This window comes from Ursus arctos, unplaced genomic scaffold (assembly GCF_023065955.2).
Source record: "Ursus arctos isolate Adak ecotype North America unplaced genomic scaffold, UrsArc2.0 scaffold_8, whole genome shotgun sequence".
NCBI classification, from domain to species: Eukaryota; Metazoa; Chordata; class Mammalia; order Carnivora; family Ursidae; genus Ursus; species Ursus arctos.
Window position 1 is genome coordinate 23,322,080 of NW_026623100.1, and position 25,088 is coordinate 23,347,167.

General features: G+C 38.8%; 1 long non-coding RNA gene across 1 annotated transcript in view; it reads left to right on the forward strand.

The window, feature by feature from the left end:
- Window positions 1-25,088, forward strand: part of LOC113245427 (uncharacterized) — a 427,039-nt gene that overhangs the window by 339,383 nt on the left and 62,568 nt on the right. Inside the window, exon 9 of the long non-coding RNA XR_008958273.1 lies at window positions 19,593-19,702. This is a non-coding gene — a long non-coding RNA (uncharacterized LOC113245427). The remainder of the gene's footprint in view (window positions 1-19,592; window positions 19,703-25,088) is intronic.

The window sequence follows — 25,088 nt, forward strand, 5'->3', positions numbered from 1 at the left end:
ATCCCATTTTAAATTTAAAAAACTTATACGACAATTGATTATCAGTCTAACAAAGGGTAAAGTTTAGGAACAAAAATAGTTCAGCATGTTACACAGGTCACGGGACATTTTCTTTTAGGTTCTACATAGAGCAATCAACTAGGAAATCTGCTATGCACAAAGTGTAAGCGACCAGTGTAATGGCTTCTTGAACCTCCTTTTTCCTTTGAACCCAGAATACTTACTCTGTTACATACACAGAGTTTATGAAGTTCAACTGTCACTATCCTCAGAAGTCAGACGAGGACTTCACCTCTTTGGCCTCACAAAAGCTGTGCTGGGGAATTCTTTTTGTCCTTTTCATCTCTGTTTACCTCAGATTACCTTGCGGCCCTTGGCCCTTGGTCCCTGTCAGAGACAGGGTGTCCGACAGAAGATTCTGCAGGGCAGGACTGCCAGGGGTGTGTCCATGTGGAGCTGGGGCCGGCCTGTCTGGGTGTTTCGTCTTTCAGTGCACAGAATTACTCTTCTCTTTCTTCTCATTGTTAACTTCCTTTTATTGAAAGACTCTGAGCATCTCTGTCTGCATAGAAGCATTGGTTTATCTAAATTGCCCTTTCAAGGGAAACTCTGGGACTTAAGGGGTAGGAGGAGGCCAGTGTGGAATTTTGTCCAAATAAATGTTTTGTTGTTTTGTTTCATTTTGTTTGTGTGGATGTTACAGTTTTTGGGCTGCAATCCAGTTGCATGTTCTCTCAATTTCCTTCCCATGCACTGGGGAGGATGGTAAGCCTGCCTGTCTATTTACCTGCATGATGAAGGGGTCCATGAAGGACTGAACATTTTAGATTCAAAAGGAAAACAGAGAAGAAAAACTACAACAGCACCTATAGGAAACCCTCTGAACGTGACCTCTTCCTTTCTCTGCCTCATTCTTTCCTGCTTCAGCAATCTGAGCACATGTTTACGGACCACTTGCTCTGGGCTGGTGATTTACTGGGGCAAGGGAAAGTGGCAAAGCTATATGCCTGTGCCTGCTCCCAGCCCAGGGAGCTTGCTGAGCAAACACACAGGTGTCCAAACTGCTGCCCAGGCAGGGGCGGGCCACTCATGCAGTGAGGTTTCTGCTGTGTCACTGCTTCCTATTCTCTGTAGGCCTGTTTCTCTAGAAAAGTCATATGAAATTACATTGAGTAATGAGCACCCAGAGAGGTCTTTGTTTTAATGTCTTATCTTCATTGAACTTGAATGAGATTTTAAGTGACCCACATAAAACTTTGCCCACCCACAATAGGCATTTATGAGTGTTATTTTAAGACAGCATGGTTCCAAAGGAGAGCTAATTATAATCAAAGCTATCAATTATTATACAGTTAGGGTATCAGTGCATTATGTCATGTAATTTTCACAGTAACCCTGTTTTTAAATAAGCTTATTTTATGCCCATTTTAAAGATAAGGAAATGGAGGCAGAGGTCAAGAAACTTGCCCAAGACTGCCCAGCTAATAAATGGGGGGATCAGGTTTCAGACTCTGCTGCTCTTGACAAGTGTGGAGGACCAGTGGCAGCTGGCAGAGGCTCTTAAATTCCAGCTGAGAGTCCTGACAGAGGGTGTCACCAAGGAAGTGGCTTTCGTGTTGGCCCTGAAGGATGTTGCATCCCATAATTTTTGTACCCTATAAATAAACTTTGATTCACTATGAAAAAAGGAAACATTTTAGATCTACTAGTGGAGATTGCTATGACAAGGAATTGGGAGGCAGAGCGACTTTTGGGAAAGAAAATATTTACCTGTTAACCTGTCTGTCAGGAGAGGTCTGGATATTTATGAATGGGGTTTCCCTAAGGTGAGGCTCACCCCTGGAAGGAGCAGTGACAGGCCCCAGCCAATGGAATCCCAGGGAAAATCCAAACACTGCCTCTGAGGAACAGTGACTTAGCACAAGTGGCAAGCATGCTCAGTTGAATTCATTGGTTTTTAAGAGAACCAGAACATGACTCTTCCTTGTTTCTTTTCTACTCAAACACTACCAGGTGAGACTATAAAAATAGTGGAATTTACCTCAGAAATTCACTTGTAGTATTTCCTGATCTCAAAAATTTTGAGGTAGGAAGAAGTATAGTTGCAGAGCTGATTAGCCTCTTCGCAACGAATCCCTTAGAGGAGGAAGCTGGTTCCCACCCGTCCTGAAGGGGACTGACCAGAGATTTCCCTGCCTGAGTCTCCTCCTTCTCAGAGCTCTTGGTCTCCGTCACACACAGTGATTTACTTAAAAAGCATTCGCTCAAGCATTGAGGGCAAGGAGGTATTTCAAGATATTACAAATAATAATAATGACAATATTATTATTATTATTATTATTATTATTATTATTATTATTGAGTCGATACTAATGTAGACAAAACATCACCAGGCACACATTTTCCTTCCTTTCCATGAAATCTCTGTCATTGGTGTTGGTCTTCTTTGTGCCTGCCTGATACATCAGCCAATCCCAAAACTGAGATCCAGAAGGTATGTTATGACAGTGGCCATCTGAGAGCACACCCCAATAAGCCCTGCTTCCCCGCCGTTGGCTTGCTCCCCGCCTGCATGAGCAGAGAGAAGTCCCAGTGAACGCGGGCTATCCCAAGTTATCACACTGATTTCACAGCCCCAGGAGGGAAAACAAAAGAGCAGTGGGCAGCCCGTCAGGAATACAACCTAACCTATACCCTGTGTTATAAAACTGGACCGATAAGAACCAGGGAAAGGTTGTTTTACCTGAATTTATTGCCTAGCAACAAAGCCTCTACCTCGAGAGAATGCTGTTCTGTGGGTTACCAAGTAACTGGCTGTGACAATTACCAAACAGCTGGCCAACTAATCTACATACCCTTTAACCCCAGCCAGCTGAATGCGGGACTGTGGACAGCTCACTAACAATAGACACAATCTAGCATTTTATTTAAGAATTGACAGAGGCCACAGTTTTATGGGTCCTGCAGGCTTGCGGATTTCACTATTTTAATTTGGACATCCGGTTCCCCAGGATCTGCTGTGCTTAAAGGGTTGTCGAAGCAGGGGAGACACCCAAACCAGTTTCCATCAGAAGGCTCTACCCTGTGGAGCTTTGGGGGAAAATATTTTTTATAACTGAACAAAAGTGCAAAGTTTTGTTGAGAATGAAGAACCTGCAAAGACAGTCATTTAGAGAAAGGCAAAACCAAATTTGGTCCTTCCTAATTTCTTACAGGTAAATACTGAGTTGGCCTGGCTGTAGAATACAACACATAGAGAATAGACTAGAACCTTCCAGTACAGTTAGATGTAGGCAAGTATTGAGAACTATTTCGACACTAGGTAGATTGGATTTAGATGTTCTTGTTCTAATGACTGTGTTATAAGCCATGATTACTTACCAAGTCATTTCTGTTCTGGACTCCAAAGGAAGAAAAGAACACAACCGTAGATATATTTGTTTGCGTACATTATTCACATTTATGTCTTTAGGATTTTTACTTACATCTGGAAATACTTTCCCTGTATCTGTGCACCCCCAAAGTGTCAATGCTTCAAGTGGCAGACTTACACGTTTTCCACCCACAAACAGCTGTGGAAGGTGCATCTGTCGCACAGTAGAATGTCCAGAATAATTTAGGGGAGACCTCATTACGATCCCTCCCCCTCCTGCCTCCACAAGACCCACTGGGGCACCAGAGAGAACCCATTTCTAGGAAATGGAATCATGAGAAAGTGAAACGCATCTTTTTTTTTTTTAAGATTTTTATTTATTTGTCAGAAAGAGAGTGCACAAGAAAGGGGAGTGGAAGGCACAGGGAGAAGCAGACTCCCTGCTGAACAGGGAGCCTGATGTGGGACTCGATGCCAGAACCCTGAGATCATGAGCTGAGCCAAAGGCAGCCATTTGACTGAGCCACACAGGCATCCCAGAAACCCATCTTTTAAAAACAAACATACCAGACAGAACCTCCACATATAAGTCATGAGTGGGTCATTTTTGAAAGCTTGGTTTCTGTTTCAGTTGTGCTGCTATGTGCTGCGACAGACTTCACTGGAACTGTTGAGAATTGGTTTATCATCACTTAATAAAGCCCATGGTCTTCATAGCCACATTTCATCTGGGGCTGAGTAAATAATCCAGCAGCTAGAATGGCTGGCACACAGCTGCCTTCAGTATGTACATGTCGAATGAACAAGTGAATGAACCCAGCTTCATCTACCCGTCTTATTAACTAGGAAGCTCTAAGTGAACTTGATTCAAAAATTCAAACTGACATCCATTAGATGGAGATTTGCCATTTTTGAGACTATTCAAAGGAATCTAATGTTCCTAAGAAGGCATGTTCCTTGCTCTTTTATTCATTTAACAAATATTTATAAGGTACCATCTATGAGAAGGTACCGTTCTAGGTCTTGGGTTACGGTGGTGAACTAGACAGAAGAGCTCTTGGCTTTCAGCAGGGGGAGACAGAAAATGAGCACATATATCATAAAATGGCAAGTAATAATATGTACCAATGGGAAAAACAAAGCAGAGAGCAGGAGAGTGGGGATGGGAGGACAAGAGTCTCTAAGGAGATGGCATTTGAGCAGAGACCTGAAAAGATGAGAGAGCAAGACCTGTGAAATCTGGGAAGAGATATTTAAGGGGAAGCAATGGAAGTGCAAAGGTCCCAATGTAGCTATTATAATTTAAAAAACAATTAGTGTAGACAACTAATAGTATTTTTGTAGTAACTGAACCCCCCCCCAAAGCATCCACTTTGTAGGAGGGAAATATTTACTGCATGAATAAGTTTTAGGAGGCATTTGCTGTATAAATCTTATTAATCCAATCCTAGGACTGCTATGGTTGCCACTGAATAATTTTTCAGTAAGTGTTCTCAACCTTTTTCTTATGTGATAACCTTTGAGATGCCGAGTCCTTTGAAACCATATATTTTCATACATTTAAAATGTATGCGTTGTGACATGTCTCCTGCACGACCCGATGTTGGAGTTGTTTGTGGGTTTTTCATGCTTCCCTGCTAGAGTGGAAACTCCCAACAGGCATGGACCCCATCTTTACCTTTGTATCTTGCCCACTCCCCAGTGTGGGGTCTTCCATACAATAGGTGCTCAGTAAATATGTATCTTAAAAGAGCATGAATATAATAAAACAAAGTGTTTAGCACACAACCAAGCTGACTCCATGCCCCACTCACAATTTCCCACCCAAGTGCACCCATAGCAAGTGCTTTCCCATCTGAACAATGCTTTTGAGAGGATTCCACTGTTTTTTAAGAGAGAGAGGGAGGGAGGTGGAAAGGGGAGGGGCAGAGGGAGGGGGAGAGAGAGAATCTTAACCAGGCTCCATGCCCAGTGTAGAGCCTGGGGGCTTAATCTCACAACCCTGAAATCATGACCTGAGCCAAAATCAAGAGTCAAAGCTTAACTGACTGAGCCACCAGGTATCCCTAAGAGGATTCCATTTTATCCAGAACAGTTTCTTACTGTCTAACTTCCCTTGCTTGGAACATCATATGCCAGGCAAGGAGGTGAATTTCTCTCCCTTCTAGGTCTGCCTATTCATTCCTTTTAGAATGTTCTTATTGATAAATTGTCCATTGTGTTTTGCCTTGGTCACAGCTAAGAAAAAAGGAAAAATCTGACCCCACTTACCAGAACAGTGCAATAGCAGAGTTTGACAACCTGAGGATTGTTTAAAATAATGTGCTTCTGAAATGGTGGGTTGAGTGCTAAAATTCTAATCAGACAGGCCCCTGTAAATTCTAATATCTTTAGGATTTCACATAATTTTTCCAGTCCTATACTAAAGGTAGTGGCTTTTCTATACTTTTATGAATACACTGATTATTTTTAGTGATAAAATCCCTCTAATGTTTTGAGAAATAATTCAAATACTATGTATTTTCTATGAGTACGTAACCCTCTGGGTATTTCATACCTATTTCATTAATCAAATTAATAATCCCAATATGAATAATAGCTGTCATTTATTAAATGTGTCAGCCACTTTATATATTTCACCTTTCATCCTCAAACCAACTCTGCATGAAATATTGTCATCCCCATTTTAAAAATGAGGAAACTGAGGCTCTGAAAAGCTTAACAGGGCATCTGGGTGGCTCGGTTGGTTGAGTGTCCAACTCTTGGTTTTGGCTCAGGTCATGATCTCATGGGTTGTAAGATCAACCCACATGTCTGGCTCTGAGCTCAGTTGGAGTCTACTTGAAAGACTTTCTCCCTCTGCCCCTTCCCCCGCTCTCTCTCTTTCTCTCTCAAATAAATAAATACAAATATTTTTAAAAAAGAAAAGCTGAACAATTGATTGGGATTCAAAATTGGTCTACTGGGCTCTGAAGTTCATGTTTTTCCCAGTATACTGCAAATATCTCGTTCTTTTTCTTAGTTAAAGAAAAAATTGGGGGGCGCCTGGGTGGCACAGCGGTTAAGCATCTGCCTTCAGCTCAGGGCGTGATCCCGGTGTTGTGGGATCGAGCCCCACATCAGGCTCCTCCGCTATGAGCCTGCTTCTTCCTCTCCCACTCCCCCTGCTTGTGTTCCCTCTCTCGCTGGCTGTCTCTATCTCTGTCAAATAAATAAATAAAATCTTTAAAAAAAATTGGTATGAGAACAATTTGAAGTCTCTGACCCTAATACAGAAATAGTTCCCTAAACTTTCAACATTTATTCACCAAGACATTCATTAAGAACCCACTCTTGCTCATGTCCTGTACTATCTGTTGTAAAACAGCATTAGTAAGACAGAACACCTCCCTACAAGGATCTGTCAGTATAGCTGGGAAGACAAAGGTATATTCAGCCTATGAACTTACAGTTGGGATGAGGGTTATAGTGGCGCTACAGATTCGGGACTAAAAGCCACAGGTGAGAAGTTTTGCTGGGATGATGGCAGTTGAGGAAGGTTAACTGTTCCATCCATGCCTTGAGGGACAAGGGGTATCCACTGGGCAGAGAAAGTCTGGCAAATATTCTAATGAACATGACCATGAGAATGGTGGAGTAGATGAGTGTGGGTAGGGTCTTCAGAGAAGTGTCTGTCACTTACTGAGGCTGGACTGTAGCAATGACTGTGGAGGGTGGTGGTGGGGTTGAAATTTGGAACATGTCATGAAAAATGACCTGAGAATTCACCCTAAATGTAATACTTGGCACTTAGTGTCCAACACTGCTGGTTTTTCTTCTTTTGGTCTTTTATTTTCCTTCTTTCTTGATTATTGGAATTATGTAGGTCTGTAGGGGAAATTCTGGAAAGTACAAACAGGTGTAATAAATCAGAAAAATAAAAAATCACCCTTGTTTAGTACTGCGAGCATACTATTCTTCACATATTGGAAGTAATTTTGATGAATAAAACTTTGTAGTAGGCTTTTCTTGCTTAATGAAGCTCCATGTTCGATCACAATACCATCAAATGTATAGTAGATGTGTCTTTGGTGCCTGCCCATCCCATGTCCCTGCCTTTGGGGGTGCCTTGGACCTGGACCTGCTGAGAAGCAATCAGGCCTTACCAGTTCCCTGTCCATGGGACACTTTTTTTTTTTTTTTTTTTTTTTTTGTGGTCCAGTGGCCATATCTGGCTGAACTACGTACAGATAACTGACCCAAGTTGGGCCTGTTATATATTCTTCCCAGAAGTTTAGAACGAAGGCACTGAGAGACAGAGTCATTACAACAGTCTGGATTCTGGAGCCAGATTTGGCATCAAGGCCAGTTAAAGCCACATGCAAACTAAAGTTGTAGAAGAGAGGTGGGCATTGTTCCCTTCAGAGAGAGAGAGAGAGAGAGAGAGAGAGAGAGAGTAGAGGAGGTGTGCATAGTGCCAGAGAAAAGAGACCATGTGGACCAGAGAGAGATGAAGATGAAGAGGGGAGCTGCCTACACACCTTCCTGTTCCCATGAATCCACCTGTACTTCCTATACTTCATTTCAGTTAGATTCTTCATCAGTTTTTCACAGGAAGTCATTGGAATAGATGCCCATTCCATTCAACAAAAAACCTTCTTAATTATAACAATTTATTTATCTTTTTTTTTAACCCTTAAATTTTTTCCCCCTGATTTTTGCTTTTGGTGTTTTTAAAAAATATATATGCTTTGCAATTTTTGATGGTTATGTCTTTGGTCTTTTTCTTTGTCATTACTTACATTGCATTTACACCTAAATATTCTTTCCCTAATCAGAGATTAGGTAAAAATTCACCCCTAACTTTTTTTATAGATTTGAAAAAAAAAATGATATTGCCTTTATTTAAATCTAATCCATATGGAACTTATTTTTCTGTATGTGTGAGACAAGGCTATAACTGAAATATCTTTTAAAATGCAAATAGCTAATTAGTTGTTGCAGAATCATCCTCTCCTTTCCCACTGATTCATGATATCTCCTTGATCATATATTAAGTGTGTATATGTATTTTTCACATGGGTCTCTTACTAGGTTATCTATTCTATTTATTAAAAAAGAAAATATTTTAAAAATAAAATGGTCTGGTCTGTGGTCAGTAATGATCCCTGGAGAAATTGACTGGATTCAAAGGAGGATGATGCTATGTTAGAGAACTTAGGTTAGCATGTCATTTGATGCCTATGACTTTACTATCTGAACTCTGAAAGACAGGCTGATATTTATATTGGAATACTTCCACCTTCTTTCTGGGGCAGCTTGGGTAACCCTGACAATTCTGGTAGTTTTTGAAGACTTGACACAGGTTTTCTGTTACAGAATTTCAACTTATGGGGGCGCCTGGGTGGTGCAGTCGTTAAGTGTCTGCCTTCAGCTCAGGGCACGATCCCGGCGTTCTGGGATTGAGCCCCACATCAGGCTCCTCTGCTAGGAGCCTGCTTCTTCCTCTCCCACTACCCCTGCCTGTGTTCCCTCTCTCGCTGGCTGTCTCTGTCAAATAAATAAATTTTTAAAAAATTAAAAAAAAAAAAGAATTTCAACTTATGAAATTGTATTTTATTTTAGAAAACACAAAACTATCCAGAGTTTAACAGTGTGCTAGATTGGAGCACCTGGCAGAGATGACAAGCACATACTGTCATTTTCTCTTTTTGTTTCTGTAGTAAATACGTTAATTAATTAGGGTCTCCATTTACCACTGAACTTGGATACAACATCAGAATCCCTCTAAACACAGTACTCCAAGTAACTATTACCAGTTAGTATTCCCTGGCAAAATGTAATCTATTTTCAGATTAATTCAAGCAAGGAGTATAAATTCCTAAGTTAAAGGTAAAATAGAGGAAAACTCTCAACAAAGTGGGTTTAGAGGGAACGTACCTCAACATAATAAATGCTATATATGAAAAACCCACAGCTAATATCATATTCAATGGTGAAAAATGGAGAGCTTTTCCCCTAGTATCAAGAACAAGACAAGGATTGTCCACTCTCACCACTTTTATTCAACATAGTATTGGAAGTCCTAGCCACAGCAATCAGACAAGAAAAAGGCAGGCAGGCAGGAAGAGAAATAATGAAGGAAATAAAGAAAAAGACATCCACAGTCATAAGGAAGAAGTAAAACTTTCGTTATTTGCAGATGGCATGATATCAGATATAGAAAACCTTAAACAGGACACAAAAACACTATCAGAACAGATAAATCCAGTAAAGTTGCAGGATACAAAATCAATATACAAATATCTGTTGTGTCGTTCTATACACTAATAATGAAGTAGCAGAAAGAGAAATTAAGAAAACAATCCCATTTACAATTGCATCAAGAATAATAAAGTACCCAGAAATAAACTTAATCAAGGAAGTGAAAGACCTATATTCTGAAAACTATAAAACATGGATGAAAGAAATTGAAGACAACACAAAGAAATGGAAAGATATTCCATGCTCATGGACTGGAAGAACAAATATTGTTAAAATACCCATACTACCCAAAGCAATCTACACATTTGATTTAATCCCTATGAAAATACCAACTGTATTTTTTACAGAACTAGAACAGAGAATCCTAAAATTTGTATGGAACCACAAAGACCCTGAATATCCAAAGCAGTCTTGAAAAAGAAGAACAAAACCAGAGGTATCACAATCTCAGATATCAAGATGTACTACAAAGCTATAGTAATCAAAACAGTATGGTACAGCATAAAAATAGACACATAGATAAATGGAACAGAATAGAGAGTCCAGAAATAAACCCATGATTACATGTCAATTAATCTTTGACAAAGGAGGCAAGAATATGCAATGGGAAAAAGACACTCTCTTCAACAAATGGTGTTGGAAAAACTGGACAGCTACAAGCAAAAGAATAAAACCAGACAACTGTCTTATACCACACACAAAAAGAAACTTGGATTAAAGAGTTAATGTGAGACCTGAAACCATAAAAATCCTAGAAGAGACTCTAGGCAGTAATTTATCTGACATTGGCCATAACAACAGCTTTCTAGATATATCTCCTGAGGCAAGGCAAACAAAACCAAAAATAAACTATTGGGATTACATCGAAATAAAAAACTTCTGCACAGCAAAGGAAACAACAAAACTAAAAGACCACCCACTGAATGGGAGAAGATATTTGCAGATGACATATCTGATGAAACATTAGCATTCAAAATATATAAAGAATTTATAGAACTCAACACGCAAAAATAATCCAATTAAAAAATGAGCAGAAGACATGAACAAACATTTCTACAAAGAAGACATACAGATGGCCAACATCATTAATCATTGGGAAAATACAAATCAAAACCATAATGAGATATCACCTCACACTTGTCGGAATGGCTAAAATCAACTCAAGAAACAACAAGTGTTGGTGAGGACATGCAGAAAAAGGAACCCTCGTGCACTGTTGGTGGGAATGCAAACCGGTGCAACCACTGTGGAAAACAGTGTGGAGGTTCCTCAAAAAATTGAGAAGAGAATTGCCATGTGATCCAGTAATTCCACTACTGGGTATTTACCCAAAGAATACAAAAACACTAATTTGAAGAGATATATGCACTTTGTGTTTATTGCAGCATGATTTACAATAGGCAAACTATGGAAGCAGCCCAAGTGTCCATCGATAGATGAACGGATAAAAAAGAAGTGGTATATATGCATATATACAATGGATTATTACTCAGCCATACAAAGGAATGAAATCTTGCCATTCACAAACAACCTAGGTGGATCTGGAGAATACAGTGCTAAGCAAAATAAGTCAGAAAAAGACAAATATCATATGATTTCACTAATATGTGGAATTAAGAAACAAAACAAAAAAAAAAGAGGCAAACCAAGAAACAGACCCTTAACTATAGAGAACAAACTGATGTTTATCCCAGGGGAGGTGGGCAGGGGGGATGGGTAAAATAGGTGATGGGGATTAAGACTACACTTACCATGATGAACACTGAGTAATGTATAAAACTGTCAAATCACTGTATTGTACACCTGAAACTAATACAACATTGTATGTTAACTGATGATGAACACTGAGTAATGTATAAAACTGTCAAATCACTGTATTGTACACCTGAAACTAATACAACATTGTATGTTAACTATACTGGAATTTATTTAAAAAGGTAAAGTACAGGAGCTATATTATAGGAATAGCTGGAATAGATTTACGGAAGCATTCTTAAACTTTTTTTGACTACAAACCATAATAATTAAGACATTTTACGTTATATTTAACCATATAAAGAGGAGGACAATTGGACAAAAGATTGATGGATTTTTTTTTAAAAAAAGGTACTTTATACTAACTTTGCAACATGGGAATGAATAGGTTAGCCTTTAAAAAAATTCTTATTATTCAGAAATAAAACTCTTATGGTTGATATTCTGAGATTGGTATAATCAGACAGAATGATTTTTGTCCCAGTCTCTTTGTGATTAATCTGAAGGGGAAAATCCAAATTTTTATTTCCCTCAACTTAGGTACCCCCTCAAAGCTTAGAATAAACCTCAGTAGAAATTTGCTAATATGTAGAAAAAAAATTCTACCATCACCAATTTTTAGCTCAGACAATATTCATCTGGTTTGTGGTAGATTTATAGGTTTGAGGACTATCATCTCCCCATAGCCTAATCATTATTTAGTTAATAAAACAATTCCAGACTGGACTCTTCTTGCAAGCTGTGTGAACTTACCCAGCTTACTTAAACATGCTAATTTGAAACCCTACAGTAGTTTTATATTACTTAAAAATCTATGTGCTTTAAAAAAACTATATCAAAGTTGAATGTCTCTTCTTTTAAGAAGTTTTGATCATTTCAGTTATAGTTTGCATTTGTTCTTCTCTCAATATGTTAGCCTGTGTTAAACTAAATATGATGAAGGACTGCTAAGACATGTTAAACCAAGCATAGTGAAATAATGGTAGGGGTGTGTTAAACCAAGCAAGGTCAAGTGAAGGTAGGAGTGTGCTTAGAGGCTGGATGAGGATGGAGAGTGGAGAAAAAATATGGTGACCTTGCATCTTCCAAAGTGAATTGCACAGTATTACCTTTTCTTCTCTGGTGATTCAGCATTTGGCTTTGGCGTTTTAAAGTAGGCAAAGGGGATATTTCTAGGATTTAATAACCATTGCTTTCATCTTTGTCATTAAGGTCCAGAAGTTTCTAAGATTGCAAGTGCTCCAAAGTGTGATCAGTACCCTCTGCTAGGGCTCAGAGTTAGAATGTCTTGTCAGGATTTCAGTTCTGGCATTTTTTTCTTTCCTGATAGTTCCAAAATGAGAAATCCCTGGATTTAATCAGCACACCTTACTGAAGACACCTAGTCAGAGATTGATGATGAGCTCAGTGGTAAGAGAAGATGACATTCACAGAAAATGGGTGACTCTCGCAGGAAAAACAAGCAGACAGTTGGAGATAGCTCCAAAGTATCTGCTTTTACAGTGCACAAGGTAATACGTGCCAGACTTGGAGAGTGCTGGTGCGGCGGCTACTGACATTAGAGTTGAAGACCATAGAAATTTACCCTGCTGTCAGGCTTTGATCATGGTATGGAAGCATTGCCTCACTGGTTTGAGGATTAGAAAGTTGAAAAGGTAGAAAATTTGGGATGTTACAATTCAGCATACTAATGATAATCTTTAAAGTACATGCTAATGGAAGTAAAATTTCCATCAAAGGTAAGAATGCCAAATGAAAAGTATGTCTCTCCATGATGCATAGCCCTATTCCCAAGAGGCTACCACCCACAATATTTTCTGTTTTTAGCTCTTCCAAAAGTTATCACGATAGCTCTAAATATCAATTTTATAAAACTTTAAGTATCTATTTTTTAGCTTATAAGATCTTCTCTTAACTCTTTGCTATAAAAAAAAAATGTCTATATCAGCGCATATCTACCAGCCTTTTCCTTTTTCCTTATACCTTCTCCCAAATTTGTTTTGTTTTGTTTTTGCTTTTGGTCCTCCTCTTCATTAAACTTAAATAATATATTTGGCTTTTATTCTTGTTCCATCAATCTCAGACATATTGGGTAACTACCCATGGTATAAGGTATGTTGGAGTTGATGACCCTGATACTTTCTCCCATCTCTCTCCCTCAACTGCTCTACTGCTGGTCAATTCTACCACCATTTTTACATTGCCAAGGTTTAAAGCATTTACATTCTGAATAGTTACTTTAATTAAGTCTTCCATGCTTTTGCCTATATATTAACTCTGAAAACCAAAGAGAAATGAACATCATTGACAAATTATGATGTTACTTAATATCTACTGCAGAAACAGAGTGCGACTGTAGAGATGTAATTTATGTTCTTAAATCAAGTCTGCTTAAAGTAGAATATTTCAAGTTTCAAGTTCAAGATTTTTTCTTAGACTCCATAAATGTATTATAATCATGCTTCATAATTTTGCCATGAATTTTTGTACAGCATTTTATTTTTCCTGGAATTTCTAGTTACCTTTAATTTTTCTTGTTCACATCAGAAACATAAACTTTCTTCATTACGCACCACCCAAAAGCCAACCCACAGTTTCTTCAGTAAGCTGCATCCGTGTCTGCTTGGTTCCCGGGTTTGTTTTGTGAAATAACAGCTCTCACCTTCATTGCAGCTTCTCTTGTGCCTTCTCTTGAGCTTAGCGACTTTCTCTCTTTTCTATTTTTCCATTAGTGTAATCTCATATGCCATTCATCTTCAAAAAATTTTCTTTTACCTTTGGCCCACTCATGTTCTATTCTTCACTTCCTAGAACTTTTATGACTTCTATTTATTTATTTATTTTAGTTTCTTTACTGTCATTTCAATGGGTTTGAGAAATAAATGGAGGTAAAGCTATTTTGTAGGTCCAATATATTGTGTTGGAGATCCTCAATTCTTGACTTGCTGGCAGACACTGATATCAGAAGGAAAAACAAACATCTAAAATTTACAGATTTCTCCCAGAACTGACTTAGGAAGCATTTACTGTAATGTGCATGAAAGTTCTGTTTTAAAATTGGAATATCCTTTTCATTTATTTGATCTCATAGCCTGTTTAGAATTAAGACACCGCTTGAAATTAATGGACCTGCCAAAACTGCTGGTGTTGCATTGGCCCAATGCAGGTATTGTCATCCTAAGTCCTGGGAATGGAACCTCATTTTATCAATAAAAGAGATTCATCGACTATGACTCCAGAGTTGTCTGGGGACAGAGTACAGTGCCTGATAGAGACTTTAAATATAACATGTGAGTTTATTAGATTCTGGAAATCACCAGATAGGGCCAAGGAGTTTGGGTCTTGACTGGAAAAGGAGTGTGTGTTGCTGCTGGCAGTTTCTAAAAGGAGTTTCAAACTTGTTGAGGAGTTTCTCCACTTTCAGGTATAGAAATTGCCTTCTAAGTGAGATAATGTGGGAATCATTTTATAAATTTAGATTCCAGAAGGAGAAGCAGTTGACTAAAATGATGCCTTGGGAAGTCTGGAGTCAACGTTTGTGTGTGTTAGCCAAGTGGGGAAACAGAAGTGATGAGAGGTGGCTCCAAGCCCCACTGGATTAAGAATATTCTTTATGTGTTCTTGGAAGCGCTCTTTTATTTGTCCATTTTGAAATTGCTTTGTGGTGCTGGGAAAAAGCTGAAAGAGCTATTTATGAGACATATGCACTGACCAGTGATGTTTCTAGAAGTCAATGGTAGTAGAGACTGGAGGGGTGGTGTTTGGAGTAAAGACCATCAATGCTGTTGAAGTGCTTCTCCTAACATGCCTCTCTTGGCTTGCCTAGGTACAGAGAACCAAGTCTGTATCTATACAGACAGATTCTTTTCATGCCCTTGAAGATCTCTGAGGAGTATTTGGTGGGTGGATGGGGACAATGAGAGGACTGAGCGTGGATAGCATTAAGAGACTCTGTGATAGGTAAAAAGGCAGAGTAATATGTGGTATTTATAAAATGTGAAGAAAGTAATATGTGAATTTATAAAAATTCTAAATCAAAGAAACACCCCATGAGTACCTGAATTCTAACTAGATGTAAGACATTGCTTATTAAAATCCTCTGTTCGTGGAGAAATAACTCCCCAACTCCTGCCAGTTAGAAGCTTGTTTAAATCAGTACACTACTAGTTAAGTAGTGCAACAGTCTCATCCTTTTAAGGAAAGTTTTTGTTTAACAAATAAAAGTGCTCACTAACTCAATAAATTTTCATAAAGTGAGCACACCCTGTACCTACTACTCAAATCAAGAAACAGGTGTAATTGGAAGTGGAAATATTGTTTTAAATTTCCTTTTCTGGTAGTTTTTTTTACTAGTGTATAGAAATGTTACAGATTTTTGTATATTGACTTTGTATCCTGCAACTTTGCCAAATTTGTTTATTAGTTTTAACAATTTTTGGTGGAGTCTTTAGGGCTTTATATATATAGTATCATGTCACCTGCAAATAGTAACAGTGTCACTTCTTCCTTTCCAATTTGGATGCCTTTTAATTCTTTGTTGCCTAATTTCCCTAGCTAGGACTTCCAGAACTATTTTGAATAAAAGTGGCAAGGGTATTGGCATAAACATAGACACATAGTCAATGGAACAGAGTAGAGAGCCCAGAAATAAACTCATGCCTATATGATCAATTAATCTTTGATAAAGGAGCCAAGAAAAAATTATGGAAAAGAGTAGTCTCTTCAATAAATGGTCCTGGGAAAACTGGATGTCCAAATGCAAAAAAATGTAACTCTACCTGCATCTTACATCATACACAAAAGTCAACCCAAAATGGATTAAACGTTTTAACACAAGATCTGAAACCATAAAACTGGAAGGGAACATAGGGGGTAAGCTCTTTGACATTGGTCTTGGCAATGCTTTTTCGGATTTGATATCAAAAGCAAAGGGCAACAAAAGCAGAAATAAACAAGTGGGGCTACATTAAACTTAAAAGCCTCTGCACAGCAAAGGAAACCACCAACAAAATGAAAAGGAAACCTATGGAATGGGAGAAAATAATTTGTATACCCATCTGGTATGGGGTTAGTATCTAAAATACACAAAGAACTCATATAATTCAATAGAAAAAAGCCCAAATAACCCAAATTTTAAAAATGGGCAAAAGAACTCACTAATTGTTTTTCCAAAGAAGACCTATAAATGGCATATAGGTGCTCAACATCACTAATCATCAGGGAAATGAAAATTAAAACCATGGTAAGATGCCACCTCACACCTATTAGAATATCTGTTATCAAAAAGGCAAGAGATAACAAATGCTGGTGAGGATGTAGAAGAAAGGGAACACTTGTGCACTGTTGGTGAAAATGTAAATTCATGCAGCCACTATGGAAAACAGTATGGAGGTTCCTCAAGAAATAAGAAATAGAATTATCCAACAATCGCACTTCTGGCTATACGTCCAAAGTAAATGCAGTCACTCTCTCAAAGAGATACCTGTACTGCCATGTTCACTGCAGTATTATTCACAATAGCCAAGGGATAGAAACAACCAAAGTGTCCATCAGTGGAAACATGGATAAAGAAGATGTGGTATACACACACAATGGAATATTACTCAGCCTTAAAAAAGAAGGAAATCAGGTCATTTGCAACAATAAGGCTGAACTTGGAGGGTATTATGCTAAGTGAAATAAGCCAGATTGAGAAAGACAAATACTACATGGTGTCACTAATATGTGGAATTTTAAAAGAAAAAATCAAGTTCACAGAAACAGTAGAATGGTGGTTGTCTGAGGCTGGGAGGTGGGGAAAATAGGGAGACGTTGGTAAAAGGGTACAAACTTGCAGTTATAAGATGAATAAGGTCTGAGGATCTAATGTATAGCATGGTGGCTATAGTTGATAATACTGTATTATATAATTGAAATTTGCTAAGAGAGTAGAACTTAAGTGTTCTCACAAAAAAAAGTTAAATATCTGAGGTGATGCATGTGTTCTCAACTCAATGTTGAGAATCCTTTTCCATACTTGGAAATTAATTTTTTTTATTTATGCATTCGAAACTGTTTCTCTAACACCTCTCAGTTCAAGGCACTGTGTTGGGCGTCAGGGGATACAAAGGGTGAATCAAACATAGATACTATTCACTGAGAACTTACAGGCAGATGGGGCTGAAGAGAAAATTAATTCATAGCTTACATAAAGTTTTTTTTTTTACTTCTAAAGTTGGTTATATATAGTATAAGGTGAAAATCATAACTAGTCAAATCACTATCAAAGGCAACAATTTGGAGACCATTCTCCAACTTTTGGACAGAATGCTGCTTCTACAGTTGGGTCCCCATGTGGCTGGTTGGCAGTTAGGGATAATGCCTGGAAAGGGTAAGTCTTTAAATACTGAAATCATATTCAGTGCACAGGACATGGCAGATTCAAGGCTCCTGGCTCAGGCTCACTGAGCCATGTGTTCTTTGGGTGGGGTCGAGTGGGAGGTAGCACGGGGTGGGGGGGTGTTGCTTGCACCATTTAGATAGGATTTCCTTCTCATGTTGTCACTCTCTTCATCTTTTGTTTGTTTATCTAATTTTTTTTTTAAGATCAGTGGGTGCCCATTAATTCGAGGCCCTTTTCTACAATATGAAAGGTGATTAGGGTGTCAAGATAGACATAGGCAGCCCTGTGTTGAATGAGAGAAATGGTAGCGAACTTCAAAATACCTGTGTAAAAATTGCCAAAAAGAGGAAATTACCAGACTTTGATAATTTTTATTTACTAATGTAGCATTGTGTGTCAACACTACTCAAAAAAAAAAAAAAAGTCTGTTTATGAGGAATAAGATAAAACCCAAGAGTAAGGTTGTTTCGGCAGATTAACTGAAGTCAAAAAATACACCAAGAGATTGACAAAATGTACAGAAATAGTAAGACATTAATGTATAAATGAAAGATTAATGTATTTCTCTCCAAGGGCTCTGAAATGAAAACCAAACATAGCAGAATCATGTTTCACCATAGCCTTGGTTAGACGCTTGTGAATACCCTGCACTGAGCCAGACCCACAGAGACCATCCGGCTACCTCCAAGCAGGGAATTTCAGGGCCTATCAGCTTTAAGCCTCAGTACAAACGGATATGGCAGCCGCTGGCGGGGCTTCTAGCCCCGAAAAGTCCCTTTGCTATTTTCATATCCTTTGTACTTCAGGGAGCCTTTAAGGATAGGCACGAACTACCTCCATCCATACAGAACAGTCCTTTCGGGAACATTTGCAAAGCTGAATTGATTGGTCCTTCAAGGATACTGGTTCCACACGGCAACAGTCTCCATGGACTCATGTACCTGCATGTTTCCACCCAAAACTGACAGCAAGTGCTCAAGAGAAAGCGGGTCCTGACTTCAAGAAAACGGAAGAGGCTTCTTTTCCTACATACCTTGTTGGCTTACTTTGGAGCTTCAGTGTTAACTTTTGGTGACTCGGACACTGGCCGCCCACCCCCTCCACATTTCAGCACCTGGGATGAGAGGACAAACAGAGGCTCACAATACCATATGTCTACATACATGAAGGTTCTAAATCAAGCTAACATACTGCTAAATAAAATACGTTCTTTCTTTCTACTATGTACCTTCATAATGAGAAATAAAAACAACGTGGGTAAAGCTATGTTTTTTATATGGTAGAAAGTTGGCAAATATTAAGAATGACTAAATTTGATTACTATTGTGCATGCCTTGGTATTATGATATGGGCTAATGATGTTTGGCTGAGTAATAAAATACATGCACGTTTTATCAATTGCTATATATTTTTTCTGTAAGATACTTTTTTCTCTTTATTTTAGCAAAATCACTACTTATATTGTTATACCTAATATTTTTCATAATTTAAGTGGTATTTATAAAAATGAACTAAAGAATTAAAAGTGAAATATTTTTGTACTCTAAAGTGTACAATTGATTATATTTTATCAAAAATATAAGTTAGAGTAAATATAAAAATCAAAACATGAAATTTATTTATCATGTGTTAGAAGTTACATTTATCTTAAAATATTCAAGGTTTAATAAAAGTGAGCTAAAAATACAAATCGTAATTTATGAATATAATAATTTTTAAATAAAAGTGTTATTTAAAATTTAAATTCTGAGCATTTTTATAAACATAAAACTATTCCCAATTCCAATGTTGAAAGTTCATCTGGTTGCCAATATAAAGAATTTTTATTATTCTTTACAGATATTATGTTCAGATCTACATGAAGATAAATTTAAGAGTAACGTGAGTTGTGTAATGTTGTGAATGTTCTTCATCATCTGTCTGCAACTACTGCAAATACGGCATTCACTGTGAGTATCTTCAGAATCATAAATTTTGAAGAGAAGTAACTCTTAGTTTTGTGAGAATCTACCAGATTTATTCTATCTGTGAGGGAAGGTTTGGCAAGGGAATTAATTTGTCCTCTCTCTTGCCTTAAGTGCTTTTGCTGCTCAAATTCGATTCTGCTCTTAAGCAATGTCCATTTGGACCTCAGCAGTGTCACAATCCATAAACCTTCACCACTTTTGGACAAAGTTGCCTTTTGTTTTGACAGCATAGGACAAAAGATATAGGGAAGCCTAAATGGTATTAGTCACAAGACAGAAGGTTTAGGGTCTGGGTGGGTACTATGCCAGTACCGAGGGTCAAATCCTGAGTTGTGACAGAGATGCTCATGTGTCTGTCCGTCTGTCTTTCTTTCTTTCCTTCTCTCTCTCTCTTTCTTTCAGAGAATCCTAAGCAGATTCTACGCAGAGCCTAGAGTTGGACATGGGGCTCAATCTCATGATCCTGAGATCATGGCCTGAGACAAAACCAAGGGTCGTTTGTTTAACCAACTGAGTCCCCCAGGTGCCCCAGTGCTTATGTGTTTCTAATACAGCGTGTGTGGGTATACGTGGGTGCACACAGGCGGATGATTTTATGCATGTAAAGAAGAATTCTTGGTTCAGAGATAGCATAGTCAGCGAGTTCCCTGAGAGCAGGGATTCTATTTCATTCATCTTTATAGCCACAGTACTGAGCTCCGTGCCTGACGTTTAGTACATGCTCAAGGGACATTTGGTAAGTTAATGGATAAAGCACTGTCTGATGAAGGAAAGCTTCAGGAAGTGTTGCCTTCTTTTTTCTAAAGCCATGTGCTATTCACATTTTGGTCCATCTCAGTCAGAGACAGAGATTCTGACCAGGGCAGATCCAAAGACTATTCTGGGGTCACCTACTGCACAAGATCTGACCCAGGGACAGCCTATCTTGATCATAGATATAAATCTGAAACTGTCATAGAGGACCTCCTTATATCTCATTAGCTGCAAATTATGCCGAGTTCCATCATTTCTTCTCTTATTTCTTATACCAAGACAGCTTTTTTGGCCAGTGTTTATGTCTCTGGGGAGGAAAAAGAAATAGAGCAGCTAGTGGGAGGTTGTCTCCCTCTTCTGAATCCCGCTCAATTGCCAGGGACTTTCGCAAACCCCTTTGTGAGCATTGGACGAAATGGACCTTCAACAAACTGAATCGGATTGTGGACTGGTAAACCAAGCCTGGGACAGGAAGCAGGGAGACAAGGATTCTATTCTTTCTCTGCTATTCACTGGCTTTGACTTAACTTCTTGGGAGTCTCAGATTCCTCATCTATGAAATGAAGGGATTTGTACTAGATATTCAAGATCACACTTGTTCAAAAATTATGCGATTTTACTTTAATAGTGTAATTGGGCAAAATATTTTTTAGGCTTTGCATATGAAGATGAACTATCATGAGGACCTTATAAGACAGTTAGGTGGGCAGACAGCAGGTTGAACAGATACTTCCAATGTTTATAGAGCTCATGGGCTATGACTAAATGGTATTTGTTCAGTGACTCATTAAGATTAAAAAAACCTATTCTAAAGCCAGTTTCTCACTGCCATTCATGTGAGGTGTTGAGGCCTCAAAGATGAAGAAGCCTGAGCTTCTGCTCTCAAGAAGCACACAAACAAATAATTTTAGTAGAATGTGATCATTGGTGTTACTAAGAGGTTTCAAAGTGTAGGAGTGAGGCACAAAGAATAAAGGGGTTCCTGCTGAAGAAAAGGGGTGAGAGCATCAGGGAAGTCCCCCAGGTAAGGAGATCCTGGAGGGGAGTATTAGATGATTTTCATCTCTCAGCTCCCCAGGAGTACAGGAGCGATTTGAGCAGTAGCTTTTGAGCAGTCTATCCTTTTCAGCACACCACTATGATATCAGTGATTGAAATTACTACAGAGGATGAGCCAGTGAGCATTGGACTTTGCTGCGGGCATTTGATGCATGTACTTTTCTATGGCAGCGGATGGTTCAGGTTTCAAATGGTGCCTATTTTCCTGCAGTGGGCCCAGGGGAGGTCATACTGTTGAGTAGAGCCTTAGAGATGGATTTACGGGCACATTGCTCAAGCTCTCAGATTGCTTGTCTCATTAGCAGTGGCGGGAATGGCTAGGGGTAGAGGAAGGAAGAGGCCAGAGATGCTTGGTATGCAAATTATTTCATAGTCACAGACTCAGGGCTCTGAGAGAAAAAGATTCTCATCTTGGCTTCTGAATCATTTCAGCCAAGGACCTTAACATTGAGTCTGTATATAGCAAGTTCTTAAAAAATATTCTCTGCATCAATAGTCACTAAGTGCTTACAATGTAACAACTAAATGCCTACTGTTGTAGGCACTTAATAAATATTTGTGGAATAAATTAATTTCACTTAACTAATACAATGCCAAAGGACAACCAAAAAACTTGTATGAACACTTAGTTCCCATGAAATAGAAATGAAATATTGATTAACCTCTAACCACACATTATATAAATGCATCCCTGTTTGAATTTGTAGCTTGCCAATGCCATCCAAGGGAACTGTAACTTTTGTCTTAGTAAAATGTTTACTTGTTAAGTAAAATGGGAAATGAAGACACTTGTTTGGCTTTGTATCTCTACTGGGTACTCTGCTAGTGGTCTTTCTCTAATGGTTTTTCTCTTATATCAGACACACATATTTGGGGTCACCTGTGTAATACTGCAGTACTAGAGACCAAAAATTAGCATTCTAAATAAATCAAAGGTAACAGACCCTCCTCTCAATATTTATGCTGGTGGAAGGGGAGGAGAGGTATAAACCAGGTAGACATTTGAATCATTTCAGGACTCTAAGGGGGCAAAAACAAACATCAACATCTTTTTATTGTTTTTGGAAGATTAAGAAAGAAAAAACAAAGAGCTCTGATGCATTGTTCATTTCTTAATCTTTTATTTTAAGGAATAAATGACATTTGCAAACTATACTTTGTATTATGAATATTTTACTTTTTTTTTTTTTTTGTCACAGGAGAATAAAACTTTCATCAGCCCTAGTCTTTAGCTATCTAATATACAATTGGCTTTTGGAAATCACATCCAGTAAAGATAGAAAAGCTCCTTTTGTTGTGTCAGAGAACATTGTCTCCTCAGACATCACCCAGACCAAAATATCACAATTCTGTGTCCAAGGTCTCCAGATCAACCCAAACCCTACCTTTTGTACTGGCCCTTTTCCTTTCAAAGCACTCATAGAAAAACTGGATAGGACCCAGTGGAACAACATTCTTTATCTGAAAATGGCCAAAGCCGTTCTCAGAAATAAATTAGAAAAAGATAGGAATTACCTAGAAAGAAATGGAAGGAAGGAAGCCTATTTAGCTCCTCGTAATCTCAACCAGCTTGGGCTTATCTGAAGAAGGAAAAAGCTTGCGTTGGAATGGATTTCGAAGCAGCTAGGCCCATCTTCAGCTCAATTTACTAACACTGCTAATTCAGTACATTGAGTTTAAGGGCAACATCTGGACCTAAATTTCTTTGCTGAAGGCTTATGCCTTCCTTGGAACTTTGTCTTATCTCTTCTCACCTTCCTGAATTTGCATTTCACCTGTCCTCTCTGAGTTCTGTTTGCATTGCATTTTCCAAGCAGCCTTTCCTTAGCCATTGGGTATCAAAAAGGACTCTCAATGTTTGTAGGTGTTTCAGGGCACGAGACATTTTGCTGGCTGAGAAATGAGGCCACAAGTTACAAACATGGTAGGGAAAGGTAGAGAGAAGGCAATGACCATAGTAAAACAGTGTTTACTGGTCAGAGTATTCAATATTTGGATAATGTTTGGAAGAATAAATGAGCTTCTAAATTTGTACAATTTAAATTGTGTCATGGTGGTGGAGGTGCTAAAATCAAAGTCAAGGGACACCTGGGTGCCTCAGTCAGTTAAGTGTCTGCCCTCAGCTCAGGTTATGATCCCAGGGTCCTGGGATCGAGCTTCATGTTGGACTTTCTGCTCAGCGGGGAGTCTGCTTTTGCCTGACATTCTGCCTTCTTGTGCTCGCTCAATCTCTCTCTCTCCCTGTCAAATAAAGCAGTGTGTTTCAACCTTTAGTGAACCTCAGAACCACATGGAGGGCCCTTAAAATACCCATTGCTATCCCCATCCACAAAGTTTCTGATTTAGTGGGTCTGAGATGAGACCCAAGAATTTGCATTTCTACCAAGTTTCCAGGAGACACTGAGCTGCTGGTCCAGGAAACCATTGGAAATCATTGCTCTAAAATCTAGGGGAATTTGAAAAGGAGAAATAGAGGAGGAGTAGGGCTCAGTCCAACACAATGAGCGAGGTTGATTCATTTTGCATACCAGCTTTTTACTACAAATAAATTTTCCACGTTTTTCTATTTTTTAGTGTTTTGTTTTAAGATACAGTTGGTTCCCTTTGCGTGGCAGGAACATTGTGCCTCCTTGACATTCCTCTTCCAGGGAAAGTCGAGTCTCTTTGCTTTCAGGCTGCCTGTACTCTGAAGTCCACAATTTACCATCAACAGGGGTCACTAATAACCTGGACACCACTAAATAAGGACACTTATGCCTAACTAGGGCTCGGGAGGATCAACAGGCCATTTTTTTACGTTTCTGTGCCCTTAATAAAGCATGTACTTTGTTTAAACAATTTTGTCTAATTATGGACCTCTCCTTTGGAGTTCAGAATGAGTTTGTGAGATAAATTATATGGAGGGATAATCTCTAGGTATCTGGGAATATAGGAGAGAAAAAAGAGCTTATAGTGTGAGAAAACTTAGGGGAGGTGATGAACGTGTGGTCGGCTTGAGAGATGATGCAGAGACATTGTGGCTGGAGGCATTTGGGCTAGGGTGATAATGTCTGTACCATTAGAGAGAGATGGGGCCTGGACAGCAGAAAAAAGCTATTTGAAGAAAAAAAATCAAATCTGAAATTGAGTATCTTCTGCTTTGAGTTTGTGGAGACATTGAGCAGTTTTCACTGTCATATCATAGTTGGAATGTCAGTAGTAATGTCAAGTTCTCTGAATTATTTAGGATTTCTAAACATCTATGCCAGCTGGATAAGGGTCCCTTCCCAAGAGGAATTGTGTAGTTTATTGGTTAGCCTCACAGGCAGCCGAAATGCGTAAATTTCCAGGTTGTGTTTAGAAGCTTGAAGCTCACGTGTACCAGACCCAGACCAATTCCCCAGCCCCACCCAGGTGGTTGGAACCAGCTGGGTCTCGGGCTGCAGTCCCTGTACCTGAAGTGGCTGTACCATCTCCTCTTCCTTAGCTGACCACGGTGCTGACCTGAGCAATTAGAACATCAAAAAGAAGTTACTGTTCCTAGAGGATTTGTGACTAGAACAGTCACTGTGGTCTA